The sequence below is a fragment of the Rhipicephalus sanguineus genome, chromosome 2 (assembly GCF_013339695.2).
Source record: "Rhipicephalus sanguineus isolate Rsan-2018 chromosome 2, BIME_Rsan_1.4, whole genome shotgun sequence".
Classification (NCBI taxonomy): Eukaryota; Metazoa; Arthropoda; class Arachnida; order Ixodida; family Ixodidae; genus Rhipicephalus; species Rhipicephalus sanguineus.
The window spans coordinates 209587969-209601842 of record NC_051177.1 but is presented as its reverse complement, the minus strand read 5'-3'; positions in this window follow the sequence as shown (position 1 = coordinate 209601842).

The window sequence follows — 13874 nt, the reverse complement described above, 5'->3', positions numbered from 1 at the left end:
TGCAGCTCAACGAAAACAACAACAACAACGGTCGGGGCCGTTCTCGTGCCCGTACGCCGCCTCTCCAGGTCCTGGCGAAGCTCCCCGCACAGCCACCGCACAATGTCCTTCGCCAGCCGGTACTGCAGTTGCAACAATTTATCGGCCATCGCAAAAGCATCGCGGTACTTGCGGAATTCACTTTCTTCCTGCAGCTCCGAGGAAGGGCAGCGTCATTTTTCTTCGTCTATCTGACGTTCTCTTGCGGCGAGAACCACAACTTCGAACAAGTCAAATTAAATAACAACCTTTTTTTTTGCAAGCAAGGCTGATATTGTCACGTGGTCGTGACGTCGATGAAGGCAGCAGTCGGCGTGTCTGAGGTGAAACTCTTTATTTGGCAGACCTTGTGTCCGAGTACCGGAAAGTAAAGCAACATCAATACACACCATACACTAATAGCGGCGAACAGGGCGTCGGCCGTCGATAAACTGCTCATGGCTGGGACGTGCTGTCTTTTATACATCATGCATCGAACTTTCCAATCTTATCACTGGTTGTTGCGCTACCTCTGGAATAATCTAGATGGTTCGCGTCCTGCGCACAATTTTAACAAAACGACCTACTACAATCGCGAAGCTTCTCGAACACTGCGGCGCGGTCAGCGTCGAGCATTGATAACCGTCCCTGCTGGTCAAACCCGAATACATCAAAATAAAACAAGAAGCGGGCGTGGCGACGAGGAAGCCCCCACGACGCTTCATACTGATGCTAGCAATGAAGCTCTGGGAGCTGTGCTAGTGCGTCGGCAGCAGGACAGAGAAAGATTGATTGCCTACCTAAGCAGAACGCCAATACGCGCAGAGGCTAATTATTCAACAACAGAGAATGAATGCCTCGTCGTGGTATGGGCAGTTATGACATTTCGCCCGTATTTGTATGGCCACCCCTTCAAAGTTATTAGCGACCGTCATTCACTTTGTTGGTTGACAAATCTTGAAGATCCCACCGGCCGATTAGCGCGTTGGAGTCGGAGGCTGCAGGAGTTGGATATGACGGTCATATATAGTCAGGGAAGCGACATATGGACGCCGACTGCCTGTCCCTATCACCAATACAGTCGGCTTCTCTAGCTGATGAGGATGAAACTCCGTTCCTTGGTGTCCTCGGAACCTCCACCATCGTCCAACAACAACGTGACGACCCCCAATTACTTGGTTTATTAATTACTCAGACGGACGGTCTCAGAGTGCACCCAGATAAGGCTGTCGTCGTTTTGTTTACGGAACAGCATCTTTTATAAAAGAAACTTTTCATCGAGGATGTCCTTATTTGCTCGCCATTTCTGCACCCCTTCGTACTGAAGTGACGAGGTGACTGCTGGCCACTCAGGCTACACGCGCACGTTGGCAAGAGTTCGGCAAAGATACTACTGGCCAAGACTCACGACAGCCGTGAAGCACCACATTCGTACTTGCCTCGACTGCCAGCAACGCAAGTCGTCTCCGACAAAACCAGCCGGTCTGCTGTAACCTGTTCAAGTTCCACGAACGACATTTGACAAGATCGGAATGGATATTTCGGGTCCACCCATACTTCTACTGCAGAGAACCGCTGGGTTATCGTCGCAATGGGTTATCTGACCCGGTACGTCGAAACAAGCTATCCAAAGAAGCACAGTAGCGGAGATCGCAAGATTTTTCATCGAAAATGTTGTACTGCGACATGGTGCACCAAGCGTCGTGATAACAGACCGTGGAACCGCATTCACGGCAACTCTTTAAGACGACGTCTTGATGCTAAGTAGAACGACTAATCGTAAGACCACCGCCTACCACCCGCAAACGAACGGGTTAACAGAGCGCCTAAATAAGACGATCGAAGACATGCTTTCGATGTACCTGGATGTCCAACACAAAAATTGGGACAAAATCTTGCCCTATCCCTATTGAAAATCGTGGGTTGGTGGATGCTGGAATTCTTGGTGGACAAGGTGGAAACAATAGTGGATGTGGTGGAAACTGTGGTGGTCATAATGGCTGATGGTGGCAGATGGTGGTGGTGGTGGCGAGCTTCTTTTTGGTGTTAAGTGGAAAATGCTGGCTAATGGTGGCGAGAGTGGAAAAATGGTGGCAGATGGTGGTGGTGGTGGCGAGCTTTTTTTGGTGTTAAGTGGAAAATGCTGGCTGATGGTGGCGAGCAAAACATGTTTCGGTGGATGGCTTGGTGAACAAGCTGGATGACGGTGGCATGATGGAAGTGCACGTGACATTATGTGAAATCACTGTCACTTCTAATGTTTTGCTGTTCAATGTGTAGAAAAATATGTTTACAGTTCAAAGAAGCCAACGCCGATCATTAAGCTTTCCAGCACGCTTTTTTTTTTTATTCATGCGGCGTAACCGCCTCAAGATTTGTGGAGCACAGCAGCCGTGAATGTTTACATTTTACGCACGTACTTGTCAGGTTTACATCCTGTAAACCTGACATGTGCTGCTCCATTGTGATGTTTACAAGTCTAGAAGTGTCGGTGTGAACAGCGACAGTATCTGTGTTACATCGGCGCGCAGTTGCCGAGAAGTAAATGAGCCCTTCCAGCGGGTAGACCAGAAAACAGCCGCCGCTTGATACCGTCACGCTAGAAACGCAACTCTGGCAATTCTTGCACACTCACTTACCTCAGCGGCACTTTAAGGTAACAGTGAAAATGCGTGCAAAGCTAAAATGCACAAACTTTTACCTTCGGCCTGCGTCGAGATAAGCCCGACCAAGTATCACTTCCATAAGCGTGCGCAGGGTTGCCCTTCAGGGGGGGCGAAGGTTCGTCGCAGCGCCCCCCCTCCCTATTATGTCAATGTATGCGGCTGCCTTTGCGCCCCCCCTATCGCCCCCCCTACAATGTATAGGGCTGACTTTGCGCCCCCCCTTCTCGCCCCCTCTGCCCCCCCCCCCCTGCGCACGCCTATGATCACTTCCACCATCATATTCTACCACCATGATGCCACCAAAGGTTAGGCATAGCTTACCGACCGAGTCCGTCTACGTGTTATCGGCACTTCTGGGTTTCGGGATACACGATTCCGATGAGTACGAATGACTTTACAGCACAGCTGTGGCATCGGCTAACCTAAATGAAGCATTTTTCTTGTGTACGGTGTCCGCACAAGAAGCGATCAGCATAGATGCGACCAGTATAGGAGGCGTTGATGCGACGCGCTTCCAGCAAACGGATCCGCTCACCAACCGCCGGCGGTCGCACTCGCCGGCGCTTCTCTGACACGTATGCGAGAACATAGACTTGTCAATTCGAATGCCTTACTGAACCAATATGATGACATATTGTTCCCGCGCACTGCACTTGCGTTCGGCCGAGCTGTTCTGCAGTTGTAGCTAATGATACAGCGTCAGATCAGTGCGCTGGCACGGCTGCACTGTAGGTTGCGCGAAAAAAAGCATCACAATACTCAATTAACCGTACGCGCGTATTTATCGAATGAGATTTGAGTCGACATAAAGCCTCTGCACATGTCGCCCTTTGGAAAAAGCGAGAAACTGCAATTAAACTTAGCTGTAACATTCCCGCTCCTCGGTCCACTCGACACTTTTTGGAGTTACGTTGTGAATTCTACAAGAAAGTTAGCGCTGTTGCCATTATCGACATGCCATTCGTTACCGGCAGCAGTTTGTTCGCGTTTAATAACTATGCAAATTTTAGTAGGATGTGAAGATCGCGTCTGTGTCCAGTATGAGACATACAAAGCTGAAGCCAAACGGTGTATTCGTATGTTGACTAGTCATTTTGCAGAACTCAGAGCAACTGTCGTGGCAAAGTACTCGGCTCGAGATCCGAAGGTCGCACGTTCGAATCCCGGTGGCGGCAGCTTTTTTTTTTTTTTTTTTTTTGCATACGGCTTTTTTTTTTTCGTTTTTTGTAGTAATGCTTTCTACATCGCCTTCTATACAATTATTTCTGTGTAACAGCTAATCACGATGGTCCCGACGCTGTAGAGCCGTTTTACGCTCCGCAATTCCCAGCATCCATCATACGCCAGCATCCAGCATACACCATGTGCCACCATCTTCCAGCACCATAATCCACCATAATGGTGGATGGTGGAATCCACCATCCCACATGGTGGATAAATTTTCAATAGGGATGTCACATTCGTATACAACACAGCTAAGCAAGAAACGACTCGCATGACTACATTGAGCGTCGGACGGGAGGTACGGACGATGTTGAATGCGATGTTACTACCCGAGTGGAACGACAGTGACACGGACGCGGACATGTTTACTCAACGCGCAGAAGAAGCTAGGCAGCTCGCACGCTTGCGGATTCGCCAGCAACAAGACTACGACGTAGGCCGCTATAATGCCTACCGCAAAACAGTAACCTACGAAACTGGTTTGGACGCCCATACTAAAACGTGGACTGTCCGAGAAACTGCGAAGGCGATACTTCGGACCATATCGAGTATCGCGACAGCTGAGCGATGTCACCTATGAGGTCGTCACCGACAATCCCTATTGCACGGGGCATAGCCAGCACCGGCCTGAACTTGTATGTGTAGTACGCATGATGCCGTATGTCAGAGACTGACTGTGCGTTCCCATAAAACGGCGGTCCTGGTTCAGGATCGCTGCGATGCTCTTTTTAGGAGAGGCAAGTGACACGTCTTTATACATAAAAGAGAATGACGACAGGGAGCAATACCTTGGTTTGGGCGAGTTGGTGCATCATTAGAGAATACTTGAAAAGCGCACACGACGAAGACGAAACACATACAACAGGAGTGGCGCTTTACTTGACTGGCGTTTTTTGCAAACAAACATCGTGATATAGGCCTCGACAGCTGGTATGGTGGCGCTGCGGCGCTAGGACAGTCAGCGCCGCGAGTAGCGGCCGCGCGCGTGATCCCGTCGCGGCTAGTGTGCCTCGATATGCGGACAAAACGCGCATCAAGGCACCCTAGTCGCGGCATCGGCGGCATGCCGCGAACGCCGCTCTGTGGGAGCAGAGCAATGGCATTGCGGAACGAGCAGCGCGCGTGATTGTGTCGATTCCGCGGAACTGAATACGTAGAAAGTTATTTAAAATAAAAGCAGTCTTCTTCACGGCAGTGATCTTTACGCCGCTAACCATGTTTGCGGCGTCAGGGAGCAAACTGTGTCAGCAAAGGGGCCCTTCGAAGTCAGTTGCAAGTGTGTGAAGAGCGTCGACTAGGACGTCCGCCTTCATGTTATGAAAGTTTTATCAAGGTCTTCTAATATTTACATTAAATTAAAGGCATTATGACGAATATGCGCCTCCATCCAGCAACATCGCTAACGCTCGGTACGCTCGGCTCGTGCTTTTTCTTCCCTAATCCATTACGCGAACAGCGACCTTTGACTTTTCCATTCATTCTCGCTATTCAGCAGGGCTTCTCGCTATTAATCAGTCTGCGTGTGTTAGTTGGTGTTCGGGCTAAGCAAGAGAAAAAACGTTCGTTCCTCTCACTTTTTTTTACGCTGGCTCGTTCCCTTCGGACTTTTCAATGATTTCTGCACATTTTCCTAGCTGTCTATAGACCCAATTGCAAATTGTGGGAGCAAGGTGCAGATGCAAGGGTGGACGCTGAAGATGGTGTAAGTAAGCTCGTCGCCGCCTTGTATATGTTTGTCAACAAGTGCGAGCACACATCCTGCACAGACCTGTCATGCGCGTGGCTCTGGCCATCGCCGCGTTCCCTTCTAGATACGAGGATGTTTAACGCTTCGTCGCAGGGTCACGCTGTCACCTTTCTCATAGCACGCAGGAAAACGTGTCGGAACACACAGGCAGAATGCAGGGCTTTCGAGCTTCTCTCATCATTGCGCAAGAAGTGGGCACTGCATATGCGGTTTCGGTGCTTCACGAGCTGCCTAAGACCTCCATCGGGGCTAAAAGAAGGCAGACTTTATGACCACAACGAGCAAATATGCGCAGTAATAGCAAGGAAAGCATTAAAAAATTAAGGGCGTCTGTTTATCTCGCACGTCGCACCGCCCTTATCCGACGCTGTCATCGCTCGTTCTCGTGAGCCTTCCATATAAATCCATATAATTTTATTTCTGGCAGCTTAACGACAGTGTTTCTGTAGCTGTTGCGACAGCGATACACGCCACAATACATAGTTACACACCTGTTTGACCGCGATTCAGCTTCGTCCTTTCGAGTTGCTATAGTTCCGCCCGTACGCACCCGCTCTCAGCCGCGAGTGATAAAAACGCGCCGCGCCGCGGGCGGCGCCACTTGTTCAGTCAAAACTGCAGCGCACTAGACCTATACCCGCGCATCAAGCTCATGCATATGCACATATCATCCCACAAGAGATTGCGTGGGTCTATCTTCAAACATGAATTGGGAAAACAAATTTATGGCGTATCAATGTACGTCGGAAGAAAAGCCACTTCATTTTTTTAACAGCAAAGATGGGCAGCTGACACACTTATCACCGACTTTCTTTATCAGGTAAGCTTCAACAATTTCGCGTTCTGTTTTTGAGAGGCCTTTATTTAGAAAAGTGGTGTTGCGAAATAAAGGAGTACAAGCGCCAGTCCTGTTGTATGTGTTTCGTCTTCGTCGTTTGAGCTTTTCAAGTTTTGTCTAAGGATGGGGAGGTTTTAGAGACTCTGGCTAGCGGGGCAGTAGGTTTTCTGGAAAGGAAGAAGGAGAATACTTATTCGGATCAGCTGGTTTTGAACACTCTGTTTCGCTGTCGCAAGTTGTTCTTGTCCTTTGTTCGCGTTGCACCGCGACAATATTCACGACAACGTCATAGTGACGATTCTCCCAGCCAGCAACACGAAATAGCAATGTTTGCTCGCACTCAGTGGAGGTTCCGAAAATTCCACGTTACGCCAGAAAACATGGTCAAATGTCCCTACCTAAACGCTGGATACCCACGCCGGTGTCAGAATAGTGCTCACCTAGCTCCGTGTAATGCTGCACCGCAATTAGATTCGCTTGCCAGCGTCCGATGTGAGCGGACACGTTTCGAGCGCGCTCCGTCGATATCGACTACTTGGCCGGCGCTTAGCTGTCAAGCCATCACCGCAGCTGTTGCTGCGCTCGCTGCTGGTCTGCACGTTATCTCCCGTCTGCAGCGACTGTTATCTGGGACGCTCTTTTCTGAGCCCCTCGGCGGCACCGCCGCTCGGCTTGCCGCCGGGGGCCCTTGCTGCTAGTATTAACCGCGTCGAAGTTTCGTGCTTTCATGGCCACTCCGTAGTCGTCCTGCTTCCAACTGACGTGCCACTACCCGAGGATATGGACGTACATGTACATGCTCCAGACAACCTGACTGCCTCGGTCGAGCCGCCGACTTCAACGAGGAACTCGGCCGCCGTTGTCATGCCTTCAAGGGTGCTGCTGCTACTGGACACCAACCCATTCGCCCCACTCCGGGAGCTCGAGGAACAGAATAACATTGAAGGCAAGTCTGACAATGCGTCTCGTCAAGCTCGCATTATCTCTACCGCGCCAAATGGAGAAAAACGCGCGCGAGGCTCGCTCTTGCCGACGCTCGAACGAGAGTACACTAACGTGCCCGGGGATTTTTCCCACGCGGGACGCGCAAGTCACATGCTCCCGGCTTCCGCTCGTCACCGGGACGAAGATGGCAGTTGGATACCAGTCAGCTATCGACGTAAACAGTAAAACCGTGCGACGGTCGCACCGTCGCCGAGCTCAGGCTCCCCGCGCAAATATCCGCACACCGCCATCCTTCGGCTAAGCAGCCGTGCCGCATCATGAATGAGCAGTTCATACGATTATACAGAGTCAAAACGCGCCACATTTCGGCTCATCTCGATCTCTCTGAGGAAGACCCACTGCCGGACTTCACGGTTCGCTATTTAGGCCGTAACAACCAGCTAGCTGTCGACGCGGCTGAACCCAAGGTGCGCAACGCCCTTCTTGCGATAGCATCTCTGCCACTCAGCGGAAAAAAACGTGCCCTTTCACGCATACGAAGCGGTTAGTCAGGATCAAATCGGAGGCATTATTCGAAACGTGGGAGACATGACTTCCGAGGAACTAAAGAAATCATTGCACTGCCGCAAGTGCAAAATCCTACAGGCACGCCCACTCGGTGACAAAGGCACTGCCATGGTCATATTTGAAGGTAACAGTTTACCCTATAAGGTCGGCCTGCGGTCATTTACTATCCGTGTTTTCCGTACCGGGCACGAGTGTCCGTTTGTGATATCTGCCACAACATTGGGCATCACAAGGAGCAATGCCCCAATACTAGGGCAGCAGGATGCTCTACATGTGGTCTGCGGCAACACGAGGAGGGCACGCACTGCCCGAACGCAGAACCGAAGTGCCGCAGCTGTGGTGGTTCTCACTTGGCCACAGCTACAAACTGTCCAAAAAGACGAGAATAAGAAAATTGAACAGAAACGCAAGCCGGCTGCCAAAAGGCAACACAAGAAAAGAGCAGCGCAGGGGCATCAGCGCCGCAATCCCGAGACAGAACAAGGTTCTCCTAGAACCATCCTCAAGCCAACGCGCCAGAGTTTCTACACCGGGCCACCGGCACCTCCAGCTGCACAGTCAGAAGTCAGCAGGAGAATCACCTTCGCGGATGTAGCCACACAAGCAAACGCGCACCTAACTAATGGTGGTAGCAATGGAAAACCGCGTCCCTCATGCTAAACACTCGCGTCCTCGTTGTCGCAACCTGCCTCAGGTGCACAGCCGAAGCATCCTGGAAGAGATGCAGCTCAGTCGACGAGGCTTCCGCCTCCCAATGACTACCTACATTTTCCTGCCCCAACGATAAATCAAGATTTCGAGCGGCGTCTTGAAAACCGTATGGCACAAATAGAGAAGTCCATCCATGAAAAAGTTGAACAGCTTATAAGCCGGGCCATTGAAAAATGCGTCCTCACCATCATGGAGCGTATCATGCTTTCCGGCATGCTCCCTCTTGGCACAGCTTCGGCGACAACCTCAGGAGCACATGTAATGCGTACGCCTTTGGTACCATCAAACTCCATTGCTCCTCATGCAACGAAGCCTTACCATGGCAAGCTTTGCAAAATCATCTCCATGGGCGACTGTCCTGCAGTGGAATTGCCGTTCGTTTCGTAACAAGAGGGCTGAAATAACCACGCGGTTCGCCAGCAAACAAGACAACACCAGTCCATTAGTCATTGCTCTTCATGAAGTCAACGGCCCCGTGCTTAAAATAATGGGCTATGACGGCTACGCCCCGTCTGAAGACTTAGCTGCTCTCACGAAGACGGCATTGTACGCGCGGCGGGGAGCTACACACGTGCAATTAGATACGCAACCATGGTGCAGCACCACTCTTAGCGTTGTCGGTTGCCGGGTGGAAGTCTCATCACAGCGTACACTCCTCGTCTTCTGCGTCTACGTGGTGCCCGAAAACACAAGGAATAAAGCTAATAAGGCGCCGGTTGATCTCAGCTTCATCTCCCACTTTAAGAAGCTTGTCATGTGTAAATAGCGCGAAAACGTCGGCGCGGACCACCGAGCACGGAGGGAAGAAAACGAAGAGCGGGGTGGCACGGTAGCACGAGGCGCGCTCGCAGTGTTCGGGCCAGGGCGTGCAATTCTGAGCTCGGACGAGCGGGACGTTCTGCCGGCCGAGACGCGTGGGCACGGAGGACCACAGAGCCGCGCGAGGTCCAGGGTGGCCAAGGATCCAGGTGCCAGGGGTGAAGTTGCTGACTGCATCGAGGGTCGTCGAGCGGTGCCGAGCCGTACCGAGCGACGCGCCAGACTCGGACGTGGGCCGCGAGCCCATGAGCTGTTCACCCGAGCTGTACCTGGCGGTGCCCTGGCCAAGGCGTGGATCGCCGGTGAATGAGCTGTCGCACCGCAGCTGTGGCAAGCAGCATTCCAGCACGGCGCAGACGGTGCTGTGCTGGCCAGAACCCGCCCGTGGAACCGCTGCGCTCGGGTGGTGATGACGTCGGAAACAAGGTCCGAGGTCGCACTGGTCCCGGCGTCTTCTAGACGACGCCACCGCTGCTCGCAAGCCGTGAAACCACGGGACTCTTCCTCCTCGTGGGCTGGGTGGTCGTCCCGACGGCACCGACACCACCAACTTTTGATATCCTTATATTCTGTACATAAATGTTTAAATACGTCTCCCTGTCTGTTTCCTGCGCTGCTGCACAATAGGGGAAGTGCTCGAGCCGTCCTAATCATCACAATTTTCTGGCGTCCGCGACGTAGGACCTAGCTCTAGCTCCAACTTTCAGAGCCGCACTTCTCTTTTGTGCAGTGGGCGGAAATGGATTGGGAAAAGTATATACCGATTGGCAAGGAACTTGGCTTAATGGGTAATGTACTGAAAGAGTGGATTGAGGAGCAGCAGAAGAAAGAGCGTGACAGACGTGCTGAGGATAGGGACGCGTCGCGAATAGCGCACGAACAGGAGATTGCTCGTCTGGCGGCGGAACAATGTCTGCTGGAGGCTAAGTGTCGTCTTGCTGAGCGCACGGCTGGGACGGTTGGAACGGGTGGAGAGCGCGTGGAAGCCAGAAGCGAAGCCTTCAGGAGCCCCCACAAGCTTATTCCTCCCTACAATGAGGGCCGCGACGAACTCGACGCGTACATCCGGCGCTTCGAGCGGGTAGCCACCAGCCAGGGATGGCCAAGTGACAGGTGGGCGCTCTCATTAAGCTTATGCCTCTCAGGAGAAGCTTTGAGTATTGTCGGTCGTATGGCTGCGGAGGATGCCACAGATTACGAGAAGCTGAAGCAAACGTTGTTGCAAAGGTTTCGTTACACCGAAGAAGGACATCGGCAAAAGTTTCGCGAAGCTAAGCCGGAGAATTCCGAGACAGGGCGACAATTTGCTGGTCGGCTGCTCGGTTACTTCGATCATTGGCAGCAGATGGCAAAAACAGATAAAACGTATGACGCATTGAGGGATATCATTGTATCCGAACAGTTTTTGCTGAGATGCGATGAGAAACTCGCCATCTTCTTGAAAGAGCGAGGATGCCGAACGCTCGATCAGCTAGGCGAAACGGCTGACCATTATTTGGAAGCGCAAGGCCTGACAAATATCGCGAAAGGGAAACAGGAACGACCAAGTGAAAAAACAGACTTGCCGAGCAAGAGCCGAGAAAAAGAGGCCGGAAAAGCAAAAGTGCAATGCTTTTTATGTGGCAAGCAAGGTCATCGCGCTGCAGACTGTTGGACGCGGCCAGAAGGGCCGAAGCCCTCGTCTTGCTGGAAGTGCAGGAAGCACGGCCATCAAGCCGATGAGTGTCCAAACGTAAAGAGCCGCAACAAGCAGGCGTCAAGTGCTGTTGCCGACTATGACTGTGCGCCTCTTGCCCGGGAAAAGGAGACCTTGGATTCTACCCCTTCATCAGCAGAGGAAAGTACTTCATCGGCAAAAGAAGATATTTGTCTTGGTCTGCTAAGACAAGAGATGCCAACGGCAACCGGATATCTCGATGGACAGCCTGTGACGGTGCTAAGAGACTCGGGATGCAATACCGTGGTGGTCAAGCGGTCGCTGGTTCCCGAAAAGAATTTCAACGGTATCACACGTACTGTGCACCTTCTCGACGGCTCGTCGAGGCAGCTCCCCGAGGCAAGGGTATACATCGACTCTCCGTTCTTCCGAGGACTGACACTGGCACTCTGCATGGAAAAGCCACTCTATGATGTCGTTCTCGGCAACATCGACGGGGTAGTCTTCCCTTCTGGTTCTACCACGTCACATCCCCTGTCGGATGTCGCAAGACTGCATAAGGAGTCGGCACCAGCAGGGGAGCCTGTTCCACATCCAAGCGTGTCACCAGACTTACCGACTCTTAGTGCAGCGACAACACGAGGGACCAGGGACATGAAGTTACCTGTGGCGGCATCGAACGCACTAGATGTGACCCCACAAGTTCTTGAAGATTTACAGAGAGAAGATCGCACCTTGGAGAGCTGTTTTTTCGGCGATCGGGAAGACGATGACGAAGCGATCAGCAAACATAAGGTATGTTTTGCTTAAGGGAATACTGCACCGACACTACAGATCGCTAACGAGGAAGGAAGTTGACCAACTGGTTGTTCCGCAAAGCCTCCGCCAGTTTGTCCTTAGGATGGCACATGAGGGAGTTATGGCAGGCCACCAAGCTATTAAGCGAACAACTGATAGGATTCTAGAAGAATTCTATTGGCCGGGCGTGCAGGCTGAGGTGACACGATTTGTGCGCTCTTGTGACATCTGCCAGCGCACTGTGCCGAAGCACTTAGTCGGACGTGTCCCACTTGGAAAAATGCCGGTGTTTGACGTGCCCTTCCAACGTGTCGCGATTGAAATAATCGGTCCACTATCACCGACATCGGCAAAAGGAAATCGTTTCATTCTAACGATGGTGGACTGCGCAACGCGGTATCCTGACGCTGTTGCATTACCGAGCATAGACACGGAGAAGATAGCAGAAGCGTTGGTACAAATGTTCTCGCGCATTGGAATCCCACGAGAAATCGTAAGCGACCGCGGAAGATCATTTACGTCACGCTTAATGCAGGAAGTTAGCAGACTACTGTCTTTCCGACAGTTGCCAACTACCCCATACCACCCTATGGCAAATGGCCTTGTTGAGCGCTTTAACGGTACGTTAAAGGAAATGATACGGCGCATGTGCCACGAAAGTCCAAAGAACTGGGAGAGATACTTGGCACCATTATTATTTGCATACAGAGAGGTGCCTCAGTCGAGTATCGGCTTTTCGCCTTTCGACCTCCTGTATGGTCGATACATTAGAGGCCCCATGTCCATACTGAAAGAATTATGGACGCGAAAAACCTTGGATGCCCAAATGAAGACTACATACGGCTATGTCATGGAGCTTCGCGATCGTTTGTATGAGACGTGTCAAATTGCGCACGAAGAGCTCCAGAAAGCCAAGCTGACACAAAAGAAATACTACGATCGCAAAGCGAAGCCTCGTCAACTCTGCGTCGGAGACAAGGTGTTACTCCTACTACCTTCCGACACCAACAAACTGATTCTAACTTGGAAAGGCCCCTTCACTCTACTAGAGAAGCGGAGCGAAATCGACTATGTCGTTGATCTGGGAACCCGAACCAGTTTGTTCCACATGAACCTCCTTAAAAAGTACGAGGAGAGACCACCTTCGACAGGCACGGTGGGCCGCGCGGCTGTAACGGTACAAACAGAAGAACCGGAAGAAGAACCGGAATTACCGTTGCTCGCGCTTCAACAGAACGAGACCTACCATGACGTCAAAGTCGCTAACAACTTGGACGCGAGCCAGAAGGCTCAGATCGAGAAGCTTCTATCCGGATACCAAGATATTTTCTCGGACGTTCCGGGGAAGACGAACTTGGTAGAGTGCAAGATCACGACATCTACTGTGCCGGTGAACGTACGCCAATACCCGATACCCTTTGCTGTTCAACAGGCGGTAGAGGAAGAAGTGCAGCAGATGCTGGCGCAGGGAATCATCGTACCTTCAGACTCGCCTTACCAGTCACCAATTGTCGTAGTTAAAAAGAAAGACGGCAGCATGCGTCTATGCATTGATTTCCGACAGTTGAACAGAGTCGTCGTGATGGATAACGAGCCTATTCCACGAGTGGACATGATGTTCGCAAACTTAGGAAAGGCTCGCTATTTCTCCAAATTTGATTTTACAAAGGGATACTGGCAGGTCCCAATGCACAAAGACTCGAAACGCATGACGGCCTTCCAGTCAATGTCGGGCCTTTACCCGTTCCGCTTTATGCCTTTTGGCATCAAAACAGCGCCAGCAGTTTTCACTAGACTCACGAGAAAAGTTGTGGCTGGTATTTCTCACGTACATCATTACTTCGATGATGTTCTTATAGCCACAGACACATGGGAGACGCACAT